General features: G+C 43.8%; 1 long non-coding RNA gene across 2 annotated transcripts in view; it reads left to right on the top strand.

The window, feature by feature from the left end:
* The first annotated feature begins 415 nt into the window (after positions 1–415).
* Positions 416–12,809, top strand: part of LOC119942860 — a 38,957-nt gene continuing 26,563 nt past the window's right edge. Inside the window, exons 1-2 of one of the 2 annotated variants that reach the window (XR_005455405.1) lie at positions 416–516; positions 4,221–4,272. This is a non-coding gene — a long non-coding RNA (uncharacterized LOC119942860). Of the gene's footprint in view, positions 517–4,159; positions 4,273–12,809 lie in introns of those variants that run through there. The other variant, XR_005455404.1, reaches the window with a different exon arrangement.

Raw genomic sequence — 12,809 nt, 5'->3', positions numbered from 1 at the left:
AATGCTCCTCCTCTAATTATGATCTAGATGTATTCTTCTCGTAGTAGGGAAGACAGAATAGGTAAGATTAAAAAAATCTCAATTTATCATCCAGCCATTGAAATGTAAGCTGTTTTTGGAATGAAAATTTTTTGATTGAAGGGACCATTTCTTCTCTGTTCTGAACAATCCTTTCATAAAATAAAAAAATAGCCAAGTTAAGGCAAGTTTCTCTTTGTTCCTTCAGGTCTTGTTTGTTCTTTCTCAATATTTGTACTAATGAAAGGTCCTGTGTTCCTAAAGACTTCATAAATCAAAGAAAACTATGACTGGAAATGACCTCAATAAGACACCTGGTTGATCCCCATGCCTAAACTTTTCTTCAAAAATGATCACCAGTTTTATTCTTCCAAATCTACCCAACAGGAGATTCCACACCTGTTTCCTTGTTATAGGGGTCCAGCACTCCATCTGACCATCATCAGAAACTTTGTTCCTGAAGTGGAAACAGGATGAAGAAACAGTTGTCATCCCCGGGTGAGAAAAGGACCATGTCTGATCTGCTTATATTGTCTCTACCCCAGCGCTTTGTACAGTGGTTGGTACGAAATGAGTGCTTAACAAGTGCCACAGTGATTATTATACCATCCCACACTTGCTCAGTGGAGCCTGAAACCAGGCTGGGTGTGGACTGGGCTGGAGAAGGAGAGAAGGGGGGTGAGGTAGGAGGAGGTGAGGTGATGGACAGCCTTGAAGCCAAGGGTGAGGAGTTTTTGCCTGATGCGCAGATTGATTGGTAGCCACTGGAGATTTTTGAGGAGGGGAGTAACATGCCCAGAGCGTTTCTGCACAAAGACGACCCGGGCAGCGGCGTGAAGTATGGATTGAAGTGGGGAGAGACAGGAGGATGGGAGAATTGATAGTTGGCTGATGCAGTAATCCAGTTAGGATAGGATGAGTTAAATCTATGTGTGCGAAAGAACCATCTCTTTCCCTCTTTCCCCTTCAAGATGATCTTCTTTTCAACATCTGCCTCAAATCCCTCTTCAATCCATCAGTCAATTCATAGTATGTACTGAGCGCCTCCTGGGTGCAGAGCATTCATTCATTTATTCTTTCAATCGTATTTATTGAGCGCTTACTTTGTGCGGAGCACTGTACTAAGCGCTCGGAAAGTACAATTCAGCAACAAATAGAGACAATCCCTGCCCACAATGGGCTCACAGTCTAGAAGGGCACTGAGCACTCATGGAGCACTGAACTGAGTGCTGGGGAAAGTACAACAACAGAGATAGTAGAGAAGATTAGAGAAGCAGCGTGGCTCAGTGGAAAGAGCACGGGCTTGGGAGTCAGAGGTCATGGGTTCAAATCCCGGCTCCACCACTTGTCAGCTGTGTGACTTTGGGCAAGTCACTTAACTTCTCTGGGCCTCAGTTACCTCATCTGTAAAATGGGGATTAAGACTGTGAGCCCCCCGTGGGACAACCTGATCACCTTGTAACCTCCCCAGCGCTTAGAACAGTGCTTTGCACATGGTAAGTGCTTAATAAATGCCATTATGATTATTCTTCTTATTATTATTATTATAGTAGGCATGATCCCTGGCCCTAAGGAACTTGCAAACTAGAGGAGGGAGACAGGCAAATCAGTTAAAAGAGAGGAGGAAGAAGGAAAAGGGAACTGTGCTTAGATTGTGCTTAGGTAAAGGGGTATACGAGATAGGTGCATAAGTGCTTTGGGAGATTGTACATGCATAAGTGTGTTTATGATGCTGAAGCAGAGGTTGTGCGAGGATTTGATCTGGTAAGATAAGATAGTAATCGGGGAAGGTCTCTTGGAGGGATGTGATATCAGAGGGGCTGAAATAATCTTTTACTATAATTTAAGCATAAACTCATTCTGTACTAGTACCACGCGAGTGAAAAGAACAGTCCTGAGAGTTAGATGACCTGGATTCTAATCCTGGCGCTGCCACTTGCTGGCATATGACCTCAGGCAAGTCATTTAATTTCTCTGTGCCTCAGTTTTCTCACCTGTAAAATGGGTATTAAGTTCCTGCTTTCCCTCCCTATTAATCTGTGAGGCCCCTGTGGGACCAAAACTGTCCAGTCTGCCTGTACTGCATCTACCCAACTGCTTAGTACAGTACATGCGGCACTTAGCAAATTAACAAAGGAAGCACTTAACAAACACCATATACCACATTACTATCATCCTATCTGAGTCTTCTAGACTGTGAGCCCGCTGTTGGGTAGGGACCTTCTCTATATGTTGCCAACCTGTACTTCCCAAGCGCTTAGTACAGTGCTCTGCACACAGTAAACACTCAATAAATACGACTGAATGAATCCTATCTGACCCTTACTGGAATCCCTCTGGCCTGGACTTCCCTCCCCATCCATTTACATCAAACCACAACTCTCCCCAACTTCAAAGCCTTATTAATCAATCAATCAATCAATCAATCGTATTTATTGAGCACTTACTGTGTGCAGAGCACTGTACTAAGCGCTTGGGAAGTACAAGTCGGCAACACATAGAGACAGTCCCTAGCCAACAGCGTGCTCACAGTCTAGAAGGGGGAGACAGAGAACAAAACCAAACATACTAACAAAATAAAATAAATAGAATAGATATGTACAGGTAAGATAAATAAATAAATAAATAGAGTAATAAATATGTACAAACATATATACATATATACAGTCACACTCCTCCGAGAGGCCTTCCCCAATTAAGCCCTCTTTTCCAGGTCACCCTGTTCTTTCTGTATCACCTATGGCCTCGGATCTGTGCCCTTTGGGAATTTGGTATTCTCCCCATCTACTGCCGCACAGTACTTATGTACATATCTATAAGTTATTTATTTATTTTAATGTCTGTCTCCCCCTCTAGAGTATATCTAGACTATATATGGGTAGGGAAAGGGTCTACCGACTCTACTGCACTGTATTCCCCCGAACGCTTTGTACAATGCTCTACATACAGTAAGCATTCAATAAATGCCATTGATTGATTTTGATTAGTAATTGTACAGTGGGGTGAGTTTTGAGAGTCACTCATGATTATAGGTTCTGGGAAGGAACCACTCCATTGATAAAACACTGAGGTGCAAATGCTCACTAGTACATTAAGATTTCAGCCAAACTTTTACTCAGGTTGGATCCCCAAGGAGCCCAATATCATAAAACGGAGCGTCTTTTCATTTCCAGGCATGTAGTCAAACGGACATATTCTCTGCTTCGAGGCTTGTGCCCAGGAGAGTTTGAAGGCTGGGCCCAGATCACAAAATAAAATATAGCCCTTCTCTTGATGCGTCTAGTTGGTTTCAGATCAGGAATCATAGTGGTCTAATGCTACTGAAATTAAACAGAAATGTTCTACCATTACACCAAACAGACTACTTAGTAAATCAGTAATGAAAAAGAATAATTTATTATGGTTTGTGAATTCTGACAGCTCTAAAAAGACATCCTTAGACTTTCCCCCAAAGGGAGAACAGAATTGCCTTTCTTTTCTCGGCACACTGGCATTAAATATAATTTCTCTGTCTGTAGAACTTTTCTATTGAAGAGAAGAAGGGATTAGATTTTTACATCACAACCTATTTTAAGCAATTATAATCCACAAGTAATCTTTCTCATTCACCTCTCCTGGGGCAAAAAAGATGTAAGTGAGCATTCTCTGACCTTAATTTGAATCTATGTTTGCATTACCATTAAGTGAATTAGCAGCTATTCTGTAAACGTTCTGCCGCCTCTTCTAGTTGGTCGGAGAATTGCACTGGAGGCAATAAAAGGAGTTTGGTTTTCCATTTGAAGATGATTAGCACAACCAGAAAAGCAGAATTGCCTAGTGGATAGAGCAACGGCACGGGAATCAGAAGGGCCTGGGTTCTAACCCCAGCTCCACCACTTGTCTGCTGTGTGACCTTGGGCAAGTAACTTTACTTCTCTGTGCCTCAGTTACCTCATCTGTAAAACGGGGATTAAAATGGTGAACTCTATGTGAGGCATGGACTGTGTCCAACCTGATCAGCTTGTATTACCTAAATATAGTCCCAGGCACATAGTAAGCACTTAACAAATACCGTAGAAATGAAAAACAAAGAGAACGTTGCATACAAATCTCTGGTACTGTCCAATCTGGAGTCTGTTTGGCCCTTTTGCCTAGATTTGACATGATGCAATGATTTCTCTCTCCTTGTCCCTGGATTTGACCTATGTGGCAAACCTGTGCAGAAGCGTCAGAAGACATAGACGGACACAGATGAGGGAGAATTCATGGCAGGAGGTAAATGAGATTGGCTTTGTTACAAAGTCTTTGTTCACAAAGGGCTAGATTTAAAGATATATGTGAATGTTAGATCACTGATAATACACTGTGGCACCCCTTGAATAAGTCTTTATGAAATGGATTCTCTCGCCTGGCAACAGAGGGAATGAAGGGGCATAGCATCACCTGTGTACAGGCAAGAGAGGATGTGATTTTTATTGAACTCCAGGGTTGGAGGTTGAATCTTGGCACCTGAAATTAGGGAGGTGGAACTTTGTGGTAAGAAATGAAACTAGGTTTCTTTCCCTATGCCAACAGGGGGATTACATGATTGGAATGAAACCCAAGGAGGAAAAGATGGTTTTGCATTCAGTCAAGAAGCCTGAAACCATTGCGCCATTCCAATCTCTCCCTTCTTATTGCGTACCTTCTGATTGTGGGATATGGATGGGCTCTTTCCAAAAGTATAAGTGTATCACATTCTCCCAACAGTATCAGATCTCCTGAGAATCCACCCCTACAGAAGAAACCTAGTGAATGACATTGGGTAGATTGAGGTTTTTACAAGCCAGATGTCTGGATGAAGACAGATTTCATGTGGTTTTATTAACTTTTGTGTTTATCCATTGGAACTTCTGGGGAGCAGAGTAAAGTTTGAACTGGAGTTGGGAGAGACAGGAGGCAGGGAAGCCAACAAGGAGAATGATACAGTAATCAAGGTGGACTAGGATACATGCTTGGATTAACATGATGGAGAAGCAGCTCCTTGGAGCAGCTGCTTGGAGAAGCAGTGTGGCTCAGTGGACAGAGCCCGGGCTTTGGAGTCAGAGGTCATGGGTTCAAATCCCGGCTCCGCCAACTGTCAGCTGTGTGACTTTGGGCAAGTCACTTCACTTCTCTGGGCCTCAGTTACCTCATATGTAAAATGGGGATGAAGACTGTGAGCCCCTCGTGGGACAACCTGATCACCTTGTATCCTCCCGAGTGCTTAGAACAGTGCTTTGCACATAGTAAGCGCTTAATAAAGGCTATCATTATTATTATTATGATGGCAGTTGGGATGGAGTAGAAAGGGCAGGTTTTAACATTGTTGTGAAGGTTGAACTGATGGGATTTGGTGACATTGAATATGTGTGCTGAATGAAAAAAAGGAGTCGAAGATTCAGAGTGTAGGTTTGCTAAAATATCAATAAATGAGTATATATTATATAATAATAATAATAGCATTTGTTAAGCACTTACTATGTGCAAAGCACTGTTTTAAGCACTGGGGAGGATACAAGGTGATCAGGTGGCCCCATGTGGGGCTCAAAGTCTTAATACCCATTTTACAGATGAGGTAACTGAGGCACAGCAAAGTGAAGTGACTTGCCCATAGTCACACAGCTGACAATTAGAGGAGCCGGGATTAGAACCCATGACCTCTGACTCCCAAGTCCGTGATCTAGCCACTGAGCCATGCTGCTTTTCTGTTATATACATACGTTGTAACATCAAACAGGACCCCCTTACCACCAGCTTCAAGGCACTCAATCAGACTCCCCATCCTACTTTACCTCACTGATTCGCTCATTCGCTCCTATGGCTTCAACTATCATCTCTACGCTGATGACACCCAAATCTTCATCTCCCCACCTGCTCTCTCTCCCTCCCTCCAGGCTCATATTTTCTCCTGCCTTCAAGACATCTCCATCTGGATGTCTGCCCGCCATCTAAAACTCAATAAGTCCAAGACTGAGCTCCTTACCTTCCCTCCCAAACCCTGCCCTCTCCTTGACTTTCCCGTCACTGTAGACAGCACTACCATCCTTCCCGTCTCACAAGCCCACAACCTTGGTATCATCCTCGACTCTGCTCTCTCATTCACCCCACACATCCAGTCGGTCACCAAAACCTGCCGGTCTCACCTCCACAACATCGCCAAGATCTTCCTTTTCCTCTCCATCCAATCCGCTACCTTGCTGGTTCAATCTCTCATCCTATTCCGACTGGATTACTGCATCAGCCGCCTCTCTGATCTTCCATCCTCCTGTGTCTCCCCACTTCAGTCTATACTTCACTCTGCTGCCTGGATTATCGTTGTGCAGAAATGACCTGGTGATGATCCATCAGTCCTAATCCTCCTCGACCTCTCAGCTGCCTTCAACACTGTGGACCACCCCTTTCTCCTCAACACGCTATCCGACCTTGGCTTCACAGACTCCGTCCTCTCCTGGTTCTCCTCTTATCTCTCCGGTCGTTCATTCTCAGTCTCTTTTGCAGGCTCCTCCTCCCCCTCCCATCCTCTTACTGTGGGGGTTCCCCAAGGTTCAGTGCTTGGTCCCCTTCTATTCTCGATCTACACGCACTCCCTTGGTGACCTCATTCGCTCCCACGGCTTCAACTATCATCTCTACGCTGATGACACCCAGATCTACATCTCTGCCCGGGCTCTCTCCCCCTTTCTCCAGGCTCGCATCTCCTCCTGCCTTCAGGACATCTCCATCTGGATGTCTGCCCGCCACCTAAAACTCAACATGTCCAAGACTGAACTCCTTGTCTTCCCTCCCAAACCCTGCCCTCTCCCTGACTTTCCCATCTCTGTTGACGGCACTACCATCCTTCCCATCTCACAAGCCCGCAACCTTGGTGCCATCCTCGACTCCGCTCTCTCGTTCACCACGCACATCCAAGCCGTCACCAAAACCTGCCGGTCTCAGCTCCGCAACATTGCCAAGATCCGCCCTTTCCTCTCCATCCATACCGCTACCCTGCTCGTTCAAGCTCTCATCCTATCCCATCTGGACTACTGCGTCAGCCTTCTCTCTGATCTCCCATCCTCGTGTCTCTCCCCACTTCAATCCATACTTCATGCTTCTGCCCAGATTGTCTTTGTCCAGAAACGCTCTGGGCATGTTACTCCCCTCCTCAAAAATCTCCATTGGCTACCAATCAATCTGCGCATCAGGCGGAAACTACTCACCCTGGGCTTCAAAGCTGTCCATCCCCTCGCCCCCTCCTCCCTCACCTCCCTTCTCTCCTTCTCCAGCCCAGCCCACACCCTCCGCTCCTCTGCCGCTAATCTCCTCACTGTGCCTCGTTCTTGCCTGTCCCGCCATCGACCCCCGGCCCACATCATCCCCCGGGCTTGGAATGCCCTCCCTCTGCCCATCCGCCAAGCTAGCTCTCTTCCTCCCTTCAAAGCCCTACTGAGAGCTCACCTCCTCCAGGAGGCCTTCCCAGACTGAGCCCTTTCCTTCCTCTCCCCCTCGTCTCCCTCTCCATCCCCCCATCTTACCTCCTTCCCTTCCCCACAGCACCTGTATATATGTATATATGTTTGTACATATTTATTACTCTATTTATTTATTTATTTTACTTGTACATATCTATTCTATTTATTTTATTTTGTTAGTACGTTTGGTTTTGTTCTCTGTCTCCCCCTTTTGGACTGTGAGCCCACTATTGAGTAGGGACTGTCTCTATATGTTGCCAACTTGTACTTCCCAAGCGCTTAGTACAGTGCTCTGCACACAGTAAGCGCTCAATAAATTCGACTGATGATGATGATGATGAAGAGCACTATATTAAATGCTTGGAAGAGTACAATTGAACAGAGTTGGCAGGCACATTTCCTGACCACAAAGAGCTTACATGCTAGATGGGGAGACGGATGGTAAAGTTAATTACAGAAATGTACTCAAGTGCTGTGGGGTTCAAGATGCGGTGATCATCAAGTGCTTCAAGGATATAGATTCAAGTACATAGGCAACACAGACGGTGCAGATGCACCTCCCTCCCTTCTATGGTATTGGAACAGTGATTGTTTCAGTATCACTTTTGTTGGGAGAGATCTTAACAGGGACACTCAAACTGGCATAAAAATGTTAAGATTCTGCTGCTAACTCCTTGGGTGTGAGGAAGGTACTTTTAGGATGTTTCCATTCAGGAAGTGACTTCTTCACCCAAAAGGCCGTGGCAAAATGTCAGATAACGTGAACATTGACAGAGCTAGCTGGATCTCACTGTCCAGCTCTGGTTTCACAGTGCTGTTTGGGCTAGGCTGGCAGTGCATAGCTCAAAATTGGTTTTCTACCTTATCAGTATTTACAAAGCCATAAATTTCTCAAAAGATAAACTTCTGGGGTCTTCTGCTGTAACTGGAGAAAAGTCAGATTCGGCCCAATGAAGCAAGAAAAACAATGGATCCAGGTACAAGAAAGCAGACCGTGAGTCCCACGAGGGATAGGGACTGTTCCAACCTGATTATCTTGTATCTATTCCAATGCTTAATACAGTGCTTGGCACAAAGTAAGCCCGCCCTTAAATATCAAAAACAAACAAATAAGGAATTTGAGTATGTACCTCAGACTGCATACAGAGGGAGGTGAAAACAGATACTGTTGTGCTTGGCACAAAGTAAGCCCTCAAATATCAAAAACAAACAAATAAGGAATTTGAGTATCTACCTCAGACTGCATACAGAGGGAGGTGAAACAGATACTGTTGGGGAAATAGAGGTAATGCTGGCCTAAATTGTTTCCTTTGTCAGAGTAAATATCCCTAAGAGTGGATAATGAGACATTAGTTGCCTTTTCAGAAGTCATAATGTCATCAGTGGAACTGTTTCTTGTCTGGGGAATTTGGCAGTTGGACAGTGATTCTGTTTCTCTCACAGCCTGTCTTGCTTCGTTTCTGAGCATCCTACCCGCTGGCTCAAGATTATTTCTGCAGGGGGCATCGATGGATGAAGCTGAGGAAACCCAGAGCAAAAGAACCAGGGTGTGCATTTGTTCTGGAGAGGGAACCATGAGATAGATAGCACAAAGAGGAATAAACTTTTCCTAGTAGGAGCACAGCATTGCTGGGTTATAATCCTGTACCATATAAGCAGCATTCTGCAGCAGTCAGAGGTGGAGCTATTCAATCAACCAATAACATTTATTGAGCGCTTACTCAATGCACAGCACAAGTACTAAGTGCTTGGGAGAGAGTACGGTAGAGTTAGTAGACATGATCCCTGCCCTCAAGGAAATTACAATCTACTCACTGTACCACAATCTCATCTATCTCACCACTGACCTCCAGCCCATATCCTGCCTCTGTCCTGGAATGTCCTCCCTCTTCATATACTACAGACAATTACTCTCCCCACCTTCAAAGCCTTAGTGAAGGCACATCTCCTTCAAGAGGCCTTTCCTGATTAAATCCCTCATTTCTTCTTCTCCCGCTCTCTTCTGTGCTGCCCTGATTTGCTCCCTTTAGTCACCCCTCCGTCAGGCCCACAGCACTTACATACATGTCCGGAATTCATTTATATTATTGTCGGTCAGTCAGTCAATTTTATTTATTGAGCCCTTATTGGGTGCAGAGCACTGTATTAAGTGCTTGGGCGAGCACAATATAAGAGACCCATTCCCTGCCCACAGTGAGCATACAGTCTAGAAGACTCCCCGTTTAGACTGTAAGCTTGTTGGGCAGGGGATGTGTCTACCAACTCTGTTATATTGTTATTTTGTACTCTTCTAAGTGCTTAGGACAGTGCTCTGCACACAGCAAGAACTCAATAAATACAGTTGATTGATTGTGAGGGAGACAGGCTTTAAAATGAATTACAGTAGGATGCCCACTTAATGATCAATTAATGATTAATAATTAATGATCAATTGGGAGCAGGGGTGGGAGACTACCTAAGTGCTTGGGTACTCACACTTTCCATACCACTTTTTCATAAATCTTTATTCTCTCTTTCTCTTTCTCCTACCTTTAACTTATTTCAGTGCCTGTCTTCCTCCCTGCCTCCCACCTCCACAAGATTTTAGGTTCCTTGAGGGCAGAAATCATATCTACTAATTCTGTTGTATTTTGCCAGGTGCTTAGTACAGTGCTCTGCAAACAGTAGGCTCTCATCAAATACTATTGATTCATTGATAGATCAGATGTATTTCTTGCCCCCTGTACTAGTAAATGCTATTTCACACTTTATATGCCAAATCTTGTCCTAGGGAACATGACTGACTCCCACTGAAGTCCACAGGAGACACCTACAGGCATCCAAGTGGAAAATTTAGCTTTAAAAACTGGACTTTAAGGGGATGTCTTGCTTTCTAATCAGAGACATCAAACACAGCCTAAATCCCCCATTAAAGTTCTCCTTGAAAAATCAATGAATGGATCATGATCAAAGTGTTTGAATTTTCCATCTTCTCCAAATAACACTATTCTTTTTTATTCATGAAAAGAAGGTTATATGTAGAAGAATAAAGGAACTTTTTATTTGGTTTTTCAACATGACATGGTATTAACCTAAAAAAGTCTGTTGAATAAAACATGTCCTTTTCTTCTTCTGCTTCACACTGTGAACCTTTTCTTTTCTTTGCACAATTAATAAATCATAAATTGCTTTTTTTCTGGGCTATATGTTTAGTCCAGAAAGCCTACCTTTTATGCTATCCATAAAGTTGTAAAAACAATCATTCACAAGTAGGAGGGAACCTTTAAACTTATTGTAAGTCATATGAAAGTGGAAACAAAATACCTGAAGGCATCCATTGCTTCAGTATTTCTGTTTCCAAATGGTTTCATTGAAACTTAGAAGTCCCCATCTTGAATGGCCAGAACACTGAAATGATCAGTTTGTTCTCGGGCATCCTGACTGAAATGATGTAAAGGATATTTTAAAATCTCATCAACATCAGCAATTGATTTTACTACGAATATTAATTGTGGTATTTCTTAAGCACTTACTATGTGCCAAGTATTATAGTAATTGCTGGGGTAGATAGAAAATTACCAGGTCAGGCAGTGTCCCTGCCCCGTATTGGGCTCACAGGTTGAGGCTGAGGGAGAACAGAATTAGGATATTAGATCAAGTTAAGATCCCGATGCAATTTTTCATGGTCTATTTTCATAGGGGAGTAGTGTGGCCTACTGGAAAGAGCACAGGCCAGGAAATCAGAAGACCTGGATTCTTAATCCCCACTCTGCCACTAGCTTCCAGTATGACCTTGGGCAATCACTCACTTCTCTGAGCCTCAGTTTCTTCATGTAAAAAGGGGATTTATCTCTCTGACTTAGTCTTTGAGCCCCATGTGGGACAGGGACCATAGCTGACCTGATGATCTTGTGTCCACCCCAGCTCTTAGTACAATTCTTGGCATAGTAAGCATTTAACAAATAGCACAATTGTCATCATAATAATAATGATGGCATTTGTTAAGCGCTTACTATGTGCAGAGCACTGTTCTGAGTGCTGCGGATGTTACAAGGTGATGAGGTTGTCCCATGTAGGGCTTATGGTCTTAATCCCCATTTTACAGATGAGGTAACTGAGGCACAAAAAAGTTAAGTGACTTGTCCAAAGTCACACAGCTAATTGGCAGAGCCAGGATTTGAACCCATGACCTCTGACTCCAAAGCCCTGGTTCTTTCCTCTGAGCCACGCTGCTTCTCCACTAGGCCATGCTGTGTGGATTAGTTGATAGAAAATGGGTCTGGAAGTCAAAGGGACCTGGGTTCTAATCCTGGTTCTGCCACTTGTCTGCCTTATGACCTTGGACAAGTCATTTCCCTTCTCTGGGCCTCAGTTACCTCATCTGTACAATGGGGATTACGACTTTGAGCCCCATGTGGGACGGGGACTGTGTCCAACTTGATTAGCTTCTGTCTACCCCAGCACCTAGAACAGTGCTTGATACATGGTAAGCATCTAAAACAATGTCATCATCATTATTATTATTATTATTATTATATTATGGGTCTTTAACTTTCCGGTTTCTACTTCACCCTTGTCTGAAGATGGAGGCTTAAATTAAGTAAAGAAGACAAAATCATGGTTCAACACTCTTTGAATAGCTAAATCTCCTGTATTTCCCAAACTATAAGAATGTTTAGCACTTTCATATCGATTCTCATTCTCACAATAGCCCCTTGAAGGAAAAATAAGCAGGTGTTATCATTTCCATTTTGCAGAGAGAGGCTTCTGCAGAAGCTTCTGGGAGATTTGATGGGCCAAGAAGCAGATTCAAAAGCCATGACAGGCTAGGGAAGTGACAACATGTCAGTATGACAAAGGATAGTTTTTGCATGTCCAGTGTGGATTGGACTGTCAGTCACCCATCGTGATGGTGAAAAAAGCCCATCCCTACCCACATGGATCAGCTCACTCTCTCCAACATACACAGAGGAAAGTTCTCTATTTGTCTTTGGAAACCTCCTATCTTTTTCCCTTTTGTTTAAGATCCCTCTGCAGCCCCTGGAAGCAAGACTCCTTTATCCTTATGTGGCATCACTGCTGCTCCTAACAATTTGTTACAGAACAAATTTTCTTTCATAATCTTGAGAAACAGGCCCATTGTTGGGTAGGGGCCGATTTGTACTTCCAAAGCGCTTAGTACAGTGCTCTGCACACAGTAAGTTCTCAATGAATATGATTGAATGAATGAAATATGAGGAAGGAACCCTTAGAATACCAGACAACCTGTTGAAGAGATCATGTAACTTTGATGTGGACTTTCCAGATGTGCTTCTCTTCCTTGCAGTTGTCTGCTAATGAACTGGGGGCTTTGTTTGCTTTT

This window comes from Tachyglossus aculeatus, chromosome 21, assembly GCF_015852505.1.
Source record: "Tachyglossus aculeatus isolate mTacAcu1 chromosome 21, mTacAcu1.pri, whole genome shotgun sequence".
In the NCBI taxonomy this organism is placed as follows: Eukaryota; Metazoa; Chordata; class Mammalia; order Monotremata; family Tachyglossidae; genus Tachyglossus; species Tachyglossus aculeatus.
This window is presented reverse-complemented; position numbering and strand designations above follow the sequence as displayed.